Source organism: Scyliorhinus canicula, chromosome 16 (assembly GCF_902713615.1).
Source record: "Scyliorhinus canicula chromosome 16, sScyCan1.1, whole genome shotgun sequence".
Taxonomy (NCBI): domain Eukaryota; kingdom Metazoa; phylum Chordata; class Chondrichthyes; order Carcharhiniformes; family Scyliorhinidae; genus Scyliorhinus; species Scyliorhinus canicula.
This window is the reverse complement of record NC_052161.1, coordinates 66,838,378-66,855,435: the sequence shown is the minus strand read 5'-3', so window position 1 is coordinate 66,855,435 and position 17,058 is coordinate 66,838,378. Positions and strand designations below refer to the sequence as shown.

General features: G+C 48.3%; 1 protein-coding gene across 2 annotated transcripts in view; it reads left to right on the top strand.

Annotated features, from left to right (window-relative positions):
* pcdh15b (protocadherin-related 15b) overlaps positions 1-17,058 on the top strand; it is a 1,980,039-nt gene that overhangs the window by 396,353 nt on the left and 1,566,628 nt on the right. The window lies entirely within an intron of this gene.

Below are 17,058 nucleotides of genomic sequence, written 5' to 3'. Positions count from 1 at the left end.
TGATATGCTCTCCACGCTCCCTGCGGTAAATGGACCTGCTCTCATTAATGACTCAACATCCCTCCACCCATTTAGAACTTGCCGTGATGTACTTGGTTTTCTTTCATCCTGGGCTGCCCCAATTCAATGTGCTTTTTTTTTCAGATAGCTAGTCCTGACCTGCTTTGCTGCTGGTGAAGCCCCATCATGCCCAGCATTGTCCCTGGCTTAACCTTGACCTGCTTTAACCATCCCAGAATCATTTCTCCTGAAGCCAATTTTATCCTGTCCAATTATGTCCCGTCTCTACTGTAGCTGTTGACTGTACGTAGGGTGCAATGGTTGGGTCTGACATTGCAACGGACTAACAAATGCAGTACGGAAGCTGAACACAGGAAATCTCTGGTCCATCAAGCTCAACAGTTTTACCCTCTTCTAAATTCTTCCTGACTCAACCACCTGCATACCAGCTTTGAGTCTTAGACAGTCTGTTTGCTCATCCAAAAAGCTTATGGGATCCATGACTTTATAAATAGAGTCATGGTGTACAAAAGCAAGGTAACAAGCTTTTATAAAATCACTAGTTAGGCCTCTGGGAACAAGACTTGAGGAAGGCTATCAAGGCTCTGGAGAGGGTACAGGGGAGATATAGTAGAATTGAACTAAGGACAATGAGCTCAATGTTCTCCTTCGAGAACATTCTCCCTGAGGAGAAATCTAATTGAGGTGTTCAAGATTTTGATGGGGCAGATAAAAATAAATTATGTCCATTGGTGGGTGTTTCAGTAACCAGAGGATTTAAGTTTAAAATATGTAGCAAGAGAATGAAAGGAAGGATGCGGAGAATTATTTTTACACAGTTGTTTCAATTTGGATCAAAGCCTACCTGTTTATGAGCATACCTTTAATTATGCTTGTTCTCCATTATTACCTCTGACCCAATAGGCTTCTCACCACATGTTCAGGTTTCTACAGTTGCATCCTCTTTGCATTATATTATGTCTGACAAATCTTATTATCTTTGTACTTTTTCCAATTAAGGGGCAATTTAACGTGACCAATCCATCTACCCTGCACATCTTTAGGTTGTGGGGTGAGACCCACGCAGACATGGAAGAATGTGCAAACCCCACACGGGCAGTGACCTGGAGCTGGGATCGAAACCGGGTCTTCGGTGCTGTGAGACAGCAGTGCTAACCACTGCGCCAACATGCCACCCCCTTTTCTTTGTTATTTGGGCAGCAAGGAAAATACTCAATACGGCAGCACATTGCCTCTCACTATGGCTTCACAGCGCCAGGATCCCAGGTTTGATTCCCCGCTGGGTCACTGTCTGTGCAGAGTCTACACGTTCTCCCCGTGTCTGCGTGGGTTTCATCCTGGTCCTCTGGTTCCCTCCCACAGTCCAAAGACGTGCAGGTTAGGTGTATTGTCCATGCTAAATTTCCCTTTGTGTCCAAAAAGGTTAGGAGGTTTTGTTTGGTTGTGTGGATAGGGTGGAGGTGAGGGCTTGAGTGGGTCGGTGCAGACTCGATGAGCCGAATGGCCTCCTTCTGCACTGTATGTTCTGTGTTCTACTATGTTATGACGCAGCACCACTATTGTCATCACCACTGCTACCTGTGCTTCATTCCCAGGTGGGTCTGCTGCCAGACCTGTGCCTGTACCTGAAGCCTCCTACATAGCCTCTTCTCACCAAGTCCCAACTATTGACTCAACTGCCTATGTTGTGACATATCTTCTTCTATTCTCTATTGTTACAACCAGGTTAGAGGGGGTGAACTGATTCCTCTCTTTGTCTGACTCCTGGTCTGGTTATAGCAGACGTTGATTTTAAAAGGCAAGAGATTTTGACAATTCAATATAAATTCTTAACTATCTGTAGCTTGGTTTGAGAAATAAGCCAGCCACGTTCTTTAAGTTAACAAGTAAAGAGTTAGTTTTAATTCTAAAACTCATTGAGGTGAAGATGCAGAAAGTTATTAACAAAGGGTGGGATGGTATGAAGCGGTTCAGATGTGTTGCACCCCATTGCCACGAATACAGGCCTGGAATTCCTCATTGGTAAAGCGGGTTCCATTGTCCGTGACAAGGATCCCTGGAATTCCATGAGTGCTGAATGATTGACGTAATTTTTCCATGATGATTGGTGATGTGGTGGAAGACATTTGGTGCATGTCCATCCACTTTGAGTGAGCGTCTATAAGAAACATAGACCCCATAAAGGGCCCGGCAAAGTCGGCATGCAAACACACAAAGGGCCTGTTGGCATTCATAAGGGTGGAGCAAGGCTGATGGAGGGAGCTTCTGGTATACCTAGAAAGCTGTACACTGTGCACCATTCGCTGGAGCCTTAAACACCACATGTAGCTCCTTAATAGCATTTTCATCTTGGAAACACCCGGGTATACATTGTGCAAATCTTGTAAGATCATGTGCCGAACTGACCGTGGAATGACCACGCAAGCTCCCCACTGGAGGATACCATCCTCCACTGAGCTCCTGCTGCTTTGCAAGATAGGCCCACAGCTCTCCTGGGTGTTTCCCTTGTAGCCCACTGTGCAGGACGACATGGCACAATTTCAACAATGTAGGGTCCACATGCAAATTGTGCAGCTATCCTGGGTAGGATGTCCATGAAGTTCAACATCAAATAATTTGCTACTCGTGGGGGCATTACAAGTCGCAAGACTCAGCTGAGGGCATCTGCATGCACAATCTGTCCTCCTGGACAATGTTCAAAGCGTGGTGATATGCATCATTGTAAATACACAAGGGGTTAATGTAAATACACTGCAACTAAGTAAACACTAGAGAGAGCACCGGAGATGTCATGACATACAGACAGCTAATCAACACTTAGAATAGGGCACAACCAATGAGCAGTCAAGACACCCAGAGGTGACACTACCACTAGAGGGCATTACGTAGCCCATATAAAAGGACAGGGCACACATGCTCTGTCTCTTGCCACAGGCGACGTTAGAGAGAAGGAAAGGGGCAGATCAGAAGCATCACACCCATCACGTGGCTTAGAGCATACTGGTTAGTTAGACTGAGTTACTATAGCAAGATTAGCAGGAGAGTCAAACTCACAGAGAACTTTGCTAGTGGTTCAATAAATCACATTGAACTTACTTCAAAGTCTGGAGTATCTTTTGGTCAAAGCTGCATCGAGTTGCAGCCTGTGTTATCCCAGAGTACATAACACATCATGGTACCAGGGGTGCCTGTTGAATCTATATAGTTCAACTCAGCAAGATCCATGACTACCATCAACAGCACCCAAGCAAGATGATCGAGATTCCGGTTCCTCAGCAGCTCAGGTACCATGGCAATCTCAGTGCCAACCGGCTTGCATTCAAGCAGAAATTTGAGATCTACATGATAGCATCCGACCTTTCATTTTTCATATGGCTTTGCCGATGCGGAGAAGATCAACCTTCTACTCACCATTGCAGGTGAAAGTGCAACAGAAATCTTCAACTCCTTCAAGTACTCAAAAGGGCAGGACAAGAGAGACTTCCAGACAGTCCTGGACAAGTTTTAAAACTACTGCGAAGTAAACACAAAAAAAATTGATAAAACTGGAGCCTATACAGACCGCGAGGCTTGCAGCAAAGGCAAATGGCAGTTTTGATTGGCAGCCATCTTGCGAAAGGTGCCGCACGTGCGCAGTTCCCAAGAAGACGCGAACCGGCAAAACAGTGTTTTGCGTATGCGCGAGAAGCTGTGCATTCTGCAAAGAGCGCACAGTAAAGGAAAAGCGACTTGCGCATGCGCGAACCATTCCTACGCTCTACATCACAAGCGTCATGAAGGCCCCGGACCACGCCCACTTAAAGGGGACATGTCCCAAAATAATGAAAAAAATATTTAAAGCCAGAAAACACAATTCTTTCACCTGCAACAACAGCACAATGCCTGAACTTCGACCAGTAGCTGAAAGTAACTGCCACAGAACCCTGCAACAAGCAGTTAGCACCGCCCGAAGAGATGATTTAGTCCTTGAAGACTACGACTCAGACGATGAGTTCATCATTGGACGCGACGACCTCAGTACCAAATCCAAACTGCAACGAAATGTGTTGTACATTGAAGCATCCAAAACAGTCATGGACGAGTTCTTTGGATTTGAGGAGCCTCAGCCTTAGTTGTGGTGTATTTACATTAACCCCTTGTGTATTTACAGTGATGCATATCACCACACAAAGGTGTACTCATAAGCTTTCAACAACAGTGCTCACACTGGCTTCTGGCCAAGGCTATTGATGGAATCATCTCATCTTCCCGAATGAGGCTTATGGTCCGTGATGACCATGATATGATACCCATCAACCGACTTAATTTGCACATAGCAGGGCTCTGCACCGTAGTCCCACCAGTGGGACAACACTGCCCTAATTCCATATGGGGAGGGGTCACATGTGAGGGCGAGTGGTCTTGACATATCATAGTGCATCATTACTTTAGATGACAACTGCTATTTCACTCTGGTGAATGCTTGCACCTGCTGTACTTTCCATGCCCATTTTTGGTTTTCCTTCAATAGTGCGTGTATGGGCAACAACAGGGCAGCCAGGTTCTGGATAAACTTCTTGTAATAATTGACGCACCCTAAAATGACTTCAGCTCCGTGGTGTAGTAATAATCATAATAATCTTTACTGTCACAAGAAGGCTTACATTAACACTGCAATGAAGTTAATGTGAAAAGCTCCTCATCACTACATTCCGGCACCTGTTCGGGTACACAGAGGGCAAATTCAGAATGTCCAAATTACCTAACAGCACATCTTTTGGGACTTGTGGGAGGAAACCGGGGCGCCCGCAGGAAACCCACGCACACACGGGGGGAACGTTCAGACTCTGCACAGACAGTAACCCAAGGCGGGAATCAAACCTGGGACCCTGGATCTGTGAAGCAACAGTGCTACCCACTGTGCTACTGTGCTACCGTGCTGCCCGCACGTGTTTTCAGGTATCTGGGCTTGCCTAACAGCCTGGCCATTTTCCTCCAATGGGTACAACCCTTTCTTATCAATGTGGTATACAAAATATGTTACCACTTTCGCCTGGTAAATGCATTTGCCCTCTTTGAGCGAGTACCTGTGTCGGAGAATGGTCGGAGAACCTCTTTAAAATTGCCCAGGTGCTCCTTTTAGGTTGCTGCTGTAGTGAGCACATCATTTAGATAGATAGCCACCCTGGGAAACACTTGGAAGATGTTTTCCAATACCTGATGGAAAATCACACATGCTGATGATACCCCGAAGGGAAGCCGGGTGTATTTATATAGCCCTCTGTGGGTGTTGATTGGTCATACTTTCATGGTGCCGCATCAAACTCCCACTGGTGGTACACATGGCTCATTTCGAGCGTCGTGAACAAGTGACCCCCGGCCAACTTTGAGTATAGATCTTCTACGCATGGTATGGAGTACCGAAACAGGAGACCCTGTTTAATGTCATCTTATAATCGCCACATAGGCAAACTTGTCTGGCTTCAGCATTGGAACCACTAGCGCTGCCCACTCCACGAACTGGACTGGACATCTGGGGCGTGATTCTCCAACCTCCCCCCCCCCCCCCCCCCCCCCCCGGGCCGGGTCGGAGAATCGCCGGGGGGGGGCGGCGTGAATCCACTGTCCGATGAATTCTTCGGCACTGGAGATTCGGCAGGGGCGGGAATCGCGCCGCGCCGGTCGGCGGCCACTCACAGCGGTCCCCCCCCAGCGATTCTCCGGCCCGCGATGGCCCGAAGTCCTGCTGGTTCTTTGCCAGTCCCGCTGACGTAGATCAGACTAGGTCCATTACCGGCGGGACCTGGTGGCGTGGGCGGGCTCCAGGGTCCTGGGGGGGGGGGGGGGGGGGGGGGGGGAGGGCAGTCTGGCGATCGGGGCCCATCGATCCGTGGTACTCTTTTCCTACGTGTCGGCCGTGTCAGCCTCCGCGATGGCCAACGCGTCGGTGATCCGTCCCGCCGGGAACCCCCGCTCCGCCAGGTACGGGAGAATCCCGCCCTTGATTCCCAGCTCCTTAGCCGTCTCAATTTGTCAGCTACTTTTGTAAGCAGTGCGTATGGGACCAGTCGTGCCCTGAAGTATTTAGACTGGACTCTGGTCAACATAACGCTTTGCCCTCACTCCCTTTATTTTCCTCGACCCTCCTGGAAAACTTCTAGATGCTTTGAGGACTTCGTACAGACCACCAATACCCATCCACCAGATGGGTTACGAGACCAGCCGTGGTCTTTGTAAGCAATCGCAGTCCAGAAGACTGAGTCTGGGTCCTTGCACCACTGTCAGGGGACGTTTAACTGACTGTCGTCCATAAGTGAACAGGGTACTGATGATGGTCAATGGTTTTCTGGCATAAGTTGCCAGCCGGGCCTTGGTGTCCCTCAATCCCAGAGGCAAAGTTCCCATATGGAGCCTACGAAAAGTTTGTTCATAAAAGTATAGAATTTAGAATGCCGAAGGAGGCCATTTGGCCGATCGAATTTGCATTAGCCCTTGGAAAGAGCACCCTACTTAATACCACACCTCCATCCCATCCCTGTAACCCAACAACCCCATCTAATATTTTTGTAAACTGAGAAATTTAGTATGGCTAATCCACCTAACCTGCACATCTTTGGATTGTGGGAGGAAACCGGAACACCCGGAGAAAACACAGACACACACACACACACGGGGAGAATGTGCAGACTCCACACAGATTGTGACGGAAGCCGGGAATCGAACCTGGCTGGAGCTGTGAAGCAACAGTACTAACCAGTGTGCTACCGTGCCGCCCTGTTATTGTTGCCCAATAATAGAGACAGCAGTCTCCATGTCTATTTACATATCCAGGGTGTGACAGTTGACTTGGAGCTTTATCTTAATTAAGGCTACTTGCGGGACATGATGCAGTTTAGCTGTATCAGGTCTTCTTCCTCAGGCGGGGCAATATTCAAGACCCTGGCATGGCATTTGTGATACCTGGGCAGGGTGATGCGTTCGCTGTCAATTCTGGTAGCCTCGTCGGCCACGGGTCCTATGACCGCAAGTGCAACACTGTTGTGGGCACTCCTCACCATCTTCTGGGGAGATGTCCCATTGGGTAGTGGTGACCCTTGGCTATCGGGTCTGATCGGGATGTTGCTTAGGTGGTGGTTGATTCACGTGAGCCATATCCTTTGGGGGCATCGCTCTTCGCAACGTTGGCTGCCCAATGCTGAGTATGCTGGCATCCACATAACCCTGGAACTCTTGGACCACCTTTTCCGCATTCTCGTAGGAGAATGACTGTTCCACAACCCTTTTCATGTCCAAGGCCGACTCCGTTAACAGGTTTCTCTGTGTCACCATATTGTTAATTCCGCACACCAACTGTCTCTTAACAATCTTGGCGATGGATTGGCTGAAGTCACAATGTTCAGCTAACTTACGAAGGCACGCCAGAAATTCCTTAACTGATTCCCCAAGGATTTGGGGCTGAACCGCCTTGCATTATTACCGAATGCTTGGGGTCAGAATGATAGGTGACAAGTTCAATGATCTTATTGAAGGATCTCGAGTCTGGGGTGCTGGGTAAATGAGGCTTTTGATTACGCTGAATGTTGGGGTCCCACAGGCAGTTAGGAGCATTACCTTATATTGGTTGCTTCTTACATTACCTTTTTGCCGAAAAGAAATGCTGCGTCTGTTCGATATACTGGGCCCAGTCTTTTATGCCTGTGCCAAAGGCTTACAGCCTCCTGCGAAGCTGCATTTTCAAAATCCCGTTGACCTCACTCCAATGCAGTGTTATTCTAGCGGAGTCAGGATGTCCCAAATCACAGGTGCTGTTTTCCTTGTCGCTAATATAAAAGCTCAGAAAGCCCAAGATGGTTAATTAAACAGCATTCAATAATTCAACATAAAGTAAATGCCGCAATGTGGCATACAGTTAATACATCCCAATCAGGACAAACTAGTCCAGGCCAGCCTTTATAGGGTGAATTTATGAGCATGTGGCGCTAACAATTGCACACAAAGACTCGAGACATGTACAATCGAGGCTTTATTGCTGTGTGATGCTATTCCTCCGGCGGCAGCTGTAGAATAGGATCTCAGTGACTCACACGCATATTTATACACAAGCTCCCTGTTGCTGGCCTCGATCATACCCTCCCGAAGCAGCCGCTGGACTTCGGACCTGATGAAGGCCTTGTCCTGGGTGCTGTACCGTCTGCTCCTGGTGGCGACGGGCTTGCAATCTGCGGTCAGATTGGCAAAGAGGGCGGGAGGCTCGACCTTGAGGGTGGCGAGGCAGCAAACTGTGAGGGGAGGTAGGGGTCCGCCGAATTTGAGGGTGAGGCTCTGGAGATTGCATTCGAAATCCAGGCCTAGTAAGAGTGACGCGCAGAGGTTGGGGAGAATGTACAGACGGAAACGGTCGAATTCCACGCCCTGTACAGTACGTTTCACCAGGCAGAAACCCCGGATCGGGACAGAGTGGGAACCGGAGGCAAGAGAGATCTGCCAGTTGGCGGGATGGACCACAAGGGAATAGCGCCTTACCGTGTCCGGGTGGACGAAGCTCTCGGTGCTCCCGGAGTCGATGAGGCAGGAGGTTATGTGGCCGTTGACCAGTTGTGGAAGAGGGTGCCAGGTTGCGAGGACGCGACTGGTCGAGCGTAACGGAGTCGAGTAGCGGGCGCTCGGCAGTCGAGTCTGATGAGTCCAACACGTAGCGGTAGCGACCTGTGTCCTGTAGCCCTGTCCCGGGGGAGGACAAAATGGCGGCATCTGGAGTACCTGTGTGGGAGAAGATGGCGGCGGACAAGATGGCGGCACCCATGGAGCGCACGTTGTGGGGTCGGGACAAGTTGGTGGCACCCATGGAACACACATGGAGACGGGGGATGAAGATGGCAGCGCCCATGGAGCACACGTGGTGACGGCGGCGAAAGATGGCGGCATCCACTGATCGCACGTGGGGTTGGGGGAAGCGGATGGCAGGGCCCATTGTGCGATCGGCTGAGGCAAGGGGGGGAATGGGGGCGCGATAGCGGCAACCGTCCGGGACTGACACACCGCTACAAAGTGGCCTTTCTTGCCACAAGCTTTACAGGTCACGGTGCGGGCTGGGCAGCGTTGGCGGGGGTGCTTCTGCTGACCGCAGAAGTAACAGCAGGGACCCCCAGGGAGCATGGTGCAGCGAGCAGCGCAGGCGTAGTGCGTGGAGGCGGCTGCTGGGGGGGCCAGTTGCAGGGTCCACGAGGGTAGGATTGGTGGGCCTGGGTGGCCGTTTGCGGGGTCCACGAGTGGTAGGACGGGTGGGCCGAGTGGCTAGCGGAGTAAGATCGCGCACTACAGGAGGCAGCCGTCATTGAAACTTCCAGAGTCTTTGTGGAAGCGAGGTCGAGGGTGGCCCCTTCCAGCAGTCGTTGCCGGATGGGGTCCAATGCAATGCCTGTAACAAAGGCATCGCGCATGAGTAAATCAGAGTGTTCTGTGGCTGTGAGGGCCCGGCAGGCGCAGTCTCTTACCAGAGGTATAAGGGCCCTCCAGAAGTCCTCAATTGACTCACCCGGCTGCTGGACGCGAGTAGAGAGTAGATGTCTCGCAAACAGGGTGTCCGTCAACTGTGCATAGGTCTCCTTGAGCAGTTCCATAGCTCTGGCGTAGTCAGGCACATCTCGAATTAGCGGAAAGACACTGCATCTAAGTCTTGAGTACAGGAGTTGTCTTTTTTGAGCCTCTGTCGGGGGAGGGTCCGCTGAAGAGATGTAGGCCTCGAAGACTGCAAGCCAGTGAACGAAGTCTTTCCTGGCGTGAGGCGACTGCGGATCCAGCTGCAGACGGTCAGGCTTGATCCTGATGTCCATGGTGTAAGGAAAATCACACAGCAATAAATTGTGGCGCTAACAATTACACACAAAGACTCGAGACATGTACAATCGAGGCTTTATTGCTGTGTGATGCTGTTCCTCTGGCGGCAGCTGCAGAATAGGATCTCAGTGACTCACACGCATATTTATACACAAGCTCCCTGTGGACGGAGCTAGCCGGCAGGGGCTTACCGGAGGAACTTGTATTACAGGTACAGCCATACATCCCCCTACTGCAAGTACACATATCTACAGTGGTTATATCACCACAGAGCAGCAGCTGAACGGGCCTCCGCCCGCTAGCGGAGGAGCTCATAGGGAGCTTAATGGAGGTTGCCCCGTGAGTCTCGTGAGGGTTATTATAGTTTTAAACTCACAAAAAGCTCAACTTTGAAGTTTCAGAGAAAAGGAGATGGGGTAAACCTATTGCCCCCGTAGCAGTTGAGTTCAAATCCTGTATATTTTACACCCAAGAGCTGGGTCACGTGATCTCTCTGGTTTTAATCTGGGTTAATTTTCGACACTGTCTCTGAGTTGCTAAGTAGACTCTCTGGTCGGGATTCTCCCCTAACCGGTGGGGTGGACCATACTGGCGCCGAGGAGAGGCGTGAACCACTCCGGCGTCGGGCCGCCCGGAAGGTGCGGAATCCTCTGCACCTTCAGGGGCTAGGATGGCACGGCGGGGTTGGCGCCACCCCAACCGGTGCCGAAGTGCCTCCGCCGGCTGGCGCGAGTCGGCGCATGCACGGGAGCGCCAACGTGTGCTGGCGTCATCCCAGCGCATGCGCAGAGGGGTTCTTCTCTGTGCCAGCCATGGCGGACCGTTACAGCGGCCGGCGGAGGGAAAGAGTGCCCCCACGGCAAAGGCCCGCCCGCAGATTGGTGGGCCCCGATTGCGGGTCAGGGCACCGTGGGGGCTCTCCTTGCAAATGTGTTCTTTTGCAAATGTAACATAGTAGCAGCTTTAGGCTAATGCCCTTTTCTTTGCAAAAGTGTTATTTTCAAAAAGTTCAATGCATGACATTATGAAATAAGATTCTATATAAGATATCTTCATTACATTATCCTGACCTAAAATTGAGCATATGTCTGCATTCTCTAAATCTTTCCTATAAAATCATAGGGCACAATCTAACCAAGAGAGATCACCTGGCATCTACCTGCCACGCCGCCTTTTGGGCTGGTAGATCGTGCCCATAGTAAAAGTACAAAAACAGAAAATGCTTCTAAATGCAGCAGGTCTGTGGAGACAGAAAATAGAGTTAACATTTTGAATCCGTGTGACTCTTCTGCAGAGCTATAAGCACATACAGATATATAAACTATATTGAAACATTGACAACACATAGGAGAGAAAACCAAAAGAAGAGAATGGACTTATAGAATGAGTGAAGCATATATAATCACACAGAATTCAGAATGCTATGAAGAGCAGAGATAGCAGTGTGATAGCAGGATGTAGAAAGAGGAAAAAAAAGAGTGGAGGGGACAAAAGAAAATGCAAGTGCATTATATGAAATTATGGATGAGAAAGAAAGCTGAAAAAGTTGAATTTTCCTGACTCTTGCTAAGAGACCAGAGCCAAATATGGGAGCCTGAAGGCAACTAATGGTCACCCATTTGTAAAATTAAACAGGGTTGCAAATTTGGCAACAAATTTTGGATGTTCTGTCCCAAGACTGGAAGTTTGGTTTCACAATTAAACTTTGGTCAGATCATCATGCCGGCACTGTCACCCATGCAATGTCCCAGTTGCAGGAAGGGAGAGCTGAGGGGAAGCCAGAATGGTAAGATGAGGGTGCCATAGAAAATGCCTAATAAGCCCAAAGATCACACCCTTGATAACCACATGAGCATTGCTACTGTTACCTAAGATAACAAATGTAGCTCACTGAAAAATATAATCATAAAATACTAAATAGTACCAGTTGAGAAGAAGTGTAAAAATATACCCGGGGCAACAACAATGCTTAAGTAACATTGACAAGCCCCACGGATAAATTGCGGCAAAGGTAATAACAATATCATGAGACAAATAAATCAATTTTTCTGTTTTAAATTTCAGAAAAAGCAGCATTATTTATATTGTCAACATTAAGCAGTTTTTGTTACGTCATGTGTTATATGCTTTTGCTTTATTTTAAAGCATGGAAATATTTGAAATGTTCATTATTCATGTATTTCATTACAGGTATGTGCTTCAAGGAGTTTGGCGGTGGGGATGGGCAAAATATTCTGTGTCTACTGCTCTAAGAGTTCTTAGTGCGGCACAGACTGCCGTATCCCCATGGCCTCACTCACGTAACTACATTTCTTTGCACATACTTTTGCCAGCATTCCCACAGACTGAGTATGCGCACTGTTGGAGATGAAGGCCTAGATTATTGCTCCCAGGTCAGATGCACAATGACGGGGAACCTGTCTGCAAACCCGACCCTTTAGGTCAGACTTTCATTCCGGAGGTGGGTGGGAGGAGGGGTGGGAGTGTCGTGGTGGACCGGATTAGATGACAGACCCACCACACCTGGAATAATTGCAGAGGCTGCCAGGTGCGGAGGCAAGCTGGGCTGAAGGCCTGCTTCTGTGCTTTGGAACTGTGATTAAATAAATAAATAATAAAAGAAAAACTGCCCTCCAGCCCTTACTCCACGACCACCTTAAGTCCCATACCAACTCCCAAAATGTCATCCATAACAACCAATGCCGCCTCATGCCCCCACCCACTATGACCTCCATACCATGGACCTTTAAAGCCCATCTATCACCGAATCACCATATATTCTTTGGCAGTTCCTTGACAGTTTTGCAGTTCTTTGTCAGTTCCACTGAGTGTGTGTGTAAAAATGTACTTTCATATTCACATAACAATCGCAAAGGATGCCTTATCTCTCCCAAAGATGTACAGGGACTCTATCAAAAGGGTCTACTGATCACTCCAAAAGGGTAATCTGACTATCCAATCAAATTCCGCCAGGTTCAACATCCTCTCACATGTTCTAATCTGAACATTCATGGTTTCACGCTCCTCATCTACCCAAATAACCTACTTCACTGCAGCCAGCTGGTGATTTAAATGGCTAGCTGCTTCTGTAAGCTGCATGGACACTGACCCAACACCACCACCACCACCAGCCTCTCCCCCCCTCTCCCCCCCCCCCCCTCCCCCCCCCCCCCCCCACACACACACACCACCGCAACAATGGAACATGCAACCTTCGGGGACAGAACTTTGAATTTTCTCTCAAAATATAGCAGTAGAAACCTGAACGTGTAACTCCAGTCACTGAGAGACTATGAGAGATAAAAGCAAAAGTTATTGCATCACATACAAAAGATTCATATAATTCAGAAAGAAAAATCACTGTATGGAAAAGAACGATGCAATATAGGATTAGTATCTATCACCCTGCTCTTGTGAAATAACAGTGTAAATAAAAATTATAAAAACTATTTGAATAAGAAAAAATTTTACCTTTTTATACTATAATCTGTTAAATAGAAATACCGGCTTAGACTTTTAAAAAATCTTCCTCAGAAGACTGCTGGTTGTGTTATAGTTCATTTATGCAACTTCTTTACTGTTCCAGGAAGTCAGAATATACACTAATTTATTCATGCAGATGCAGTGAATTATGGAAACATTTTCTTTGCAAGAAACAAGCAATTAAAAAAAAAACAATGGTGTCTCTTGCAAACCTTCTGTTAAATTCTTCCAAAGGCTGATGTGCTGCTCGTTCCACAACTTGGTATCCCTCACTGTAGAGTCGCACAAGCTATGACTCAGTTTGTCTAAGGCAGTTAAGTGATGAAATATTATGCACATGGTACATCGAGTTTTGTTTCATCACCCTTGTGGTACACTTATTTTTGCTGACTGACTCAAAAGTTGTATTCATTAGGGCAGCATGGTGGCGCAGTGGATTAGCCCTACTGCCTCACGGTGCTGAGGTCCCAGGTTCGATTCCGGCTCTGGGTCACTGTCCATGTTGAGTTTGCGCATTCTCCTCATATTTGCATGAGTCTCGCCCCCACAACCAAACGATGTGCAGGCTAGGTGGATTGGGCACGCTAAATTGTCCCTTAATTGGAAAAATGAATTGAGTACTCTAAATTTTTTTTTTAAAGTTATATTCATTAAACGGTAAAAAATCAAAATTGTTGCTGTAAAATTATTAAAATCGATTAAAGAGGAGATGAACTAATCGAATAACTTAGAAACCTTTCACAATCCTGTCAACCACAACAAATCAAAACTCTGAGCAGCAAGGAAAATCTGTAATTAAGAAACAAAACTTATCCAAGTATTTTGAAAACATTTTCACGAGTTTTTGAATCATCGTCTTGCATTTTCCGCTATATAAAACTTCACACGGTTAACTGACTTTTTATAACATTAGAAATGTATTTGAAAAATTACAGAATTTGGAATAAAACGTTTAGGGAGGGACATTTCAGCACCCGCGTGCCCCTCCTTGCCCTGCAGCAGGAATTCAAGGTAGCTCACCATTGACCGACAGCAGAATCTTTCGGTCCCGTTGAAGTGAATGGAAATTTGCATGGCTTGCCAAGTCCCACCGCCAGGGAGCCTACAGCAGGGGTCGACTCTGACGTGACTAGAAATCCCGCAGGCGGGAATGGCCAGAAAATCCTAACTTTAGTCTTATTCACAAAGGCGCAGAGGCAGTGCTGTTAATTATTTGGAAATATTTTCGTTATTGGGCCACTCGATCTGAAGCTGAAATATACAGACCGCTTTGCTGGAGTTTGAGTTATTAGCTTGGAGATTTGTTGACTGGTTTGCTCGAAATGACTGGCTCAACTTTTTTTGTTGTTCTTGTCAGTAATAAGAATCCTGCTTCTCTCCCCTTTTCATTGTTCCTCGAAAGTTAGCTACAATTGTTCTCAACGGAGTCCAAAGAAATCCACATTTTTGCTCCGCTGTTTGGAACCCTAACTCCTCGCATTAGAATCAAAAATCACATATTTCTTGATACAATGCAGGAGAGTTTGGATTTTTCTGTGGAAAATGATGTTTGTTCCAACAATAAAGAATTCAGAAATTGTCACAACTGACAAGAGCAGATGCATGGGAACACCACCACCTGCAAATTCCCCTCCAAGACAAACATCATCCTGACTTGATATCACCATTACTTGGTCAAATTCCGTGAACATACCTCCCCCAACCCCCCCCCCCCCCACCCCATGCCCCCCCCCCCCCCCCCCCCCCCCCAACAGCACTGTGGTTGTGTCTACAACACATGGACTGCAACAGTTCAAGAAGGTGGCTCGTCACCACCTCAAGGGCAATTTTATGGAGAGGCCGTGTCATAGTGATATTGTCACTGGGCTCGTAATCCAGAGACCCTGGGTAATGCACTGAGGACCTGGGTTCGAATCCCTCCATGGCAGATGGTGAAACTTGAATACAATAAAAATTTGGAATTAAAAGTCAAATGATAACCATGAAACCATTGTCGCTACTTGTGAAAACCCATCTGGTCATCGAGTGTCCTTGAGGGTTGGAAATCTAACATCCTTTCCTAGTCTCTCCTACATGTGACTCCAGATCCACAGCAATGTGGTTGACTCTTACATGCCCTCTGAAAGCCACTCAGTTCAAGGGCAATTAGGGATGGGTAATAAATGCTGGCAGAGCCAGCTTTGCCCACATCCCAAGCTAAAAAAATTGGCACTAATCATAGAATTCCTGCAGTGCAGAAAAAGGCCATTCAGCCCATCGAGTCTGCACTGGCTGTCCGAAAAAGCATCCTACCTAGGCCCATGACCGCGGGATATTTCCTATAACCACACCTAATTGCACTAAGGGGCAATTTGTCATGGCCAATCCACCTAACCTGCTCATCTTTGGACTGAAGGAGGAAACCCATGCAGACATGGAGAGAATGCGCACATTTCACACAGGCCGCCGCCGCCCAAGACTGGAATCAGACTTGGGGCCCAAGGCGCTGCGAGGCAGCAGTGCTAATCACTGTGCCACCATGCCGCGAAGATTCTCCTTTCAGTACATGCCGAAGTGAACCATTTGTATCACTTTCACATCGTCTCACCACTCCTACATAACTGGCAAAGATAGGGGGCTGGATCATCCATCCCTTACCGTTAGTAGCAGAGTTCCCAATGCGGTCCAGCGTCTGGCTGATGCCCCGGCCCCCCGCTGGTGGCGGCATTGAGGTTTGTGCCTCATGCAAATGGGAGCTTGCATCCTTTTAACAAACTGCATACCATATTCTCCAAGCCCGTGTGAATCTCTGGTCCTCTGGGCGGGATTCACATTGGCGATAATTGGTGCAGGTATTTACGGAGGGGACCTGGCTGTGGGCCAAGGAGGTAACTCTTTCAGGGAGTTTCTCCCAAAGTCCATTGGAGGGCCATCCTCTTCCCCTACAATGTAAATCCTGCCGACCCTACCCCCCCCCCCCACGAGAGACCCCCAGCAGAAACCCGCCATCTCACCTGAGACCCCTCCATGAGAGAGATGCCAACCAGACACCCCCATTACAGAGGCTCCCGCATGAGAGAGACGCCCACCAGAGACCTCTCAATTACAGAGACCCCATCAGAAACCCCCGCATGAACGGAAACCCACAAGTGACCCCTCCAATTACAGTGACCCCCAGGCCCCCATCAGAGACCCCCAATTAGAGACCTCTACCAGAGACACCCCCACCCCATGAGAGACATCCACCAGAGACCTCCCAATTACAGAGAATCCATCAGAAACCCCCGCATGAGAGAGACCCCCACCAGAGACCACCCAATTACAGAGCCCCTCACCAGAGACCCCAATACAAGAAACCCCCACCAGAGACCCCCCTCCCCCCCAATTACAGAGACGCTCACCAGAGACCCCTCCATAGAGACCTCTGCCTGGAAACCCCCGTAAGAGAGACCCCTGCCTGAAAACCCCCCATAAGAGAGATCCCTGTCTGGAAGCTAGAAAGCAGTCCAGACAGATGCAGTGGGAAAAAAAATGACTGCTTTAAAACTGACCTGTGCAACACACCTGCAGACTCAGGCAGAGAAAGCAGCACCTGTCAATTCCAAGAAAGAGAGAACAACACCAAATCTGTTTTAATCCCGTCAAATGTTTGATTTGCAAGTCTTTCATTCATATCTGTGTGAAATTGTTTTAACTAGGCTGTGATTGACAGCTTCCACACACACACACACAGCTGTCTGGATTGTTTAATTCATCTCC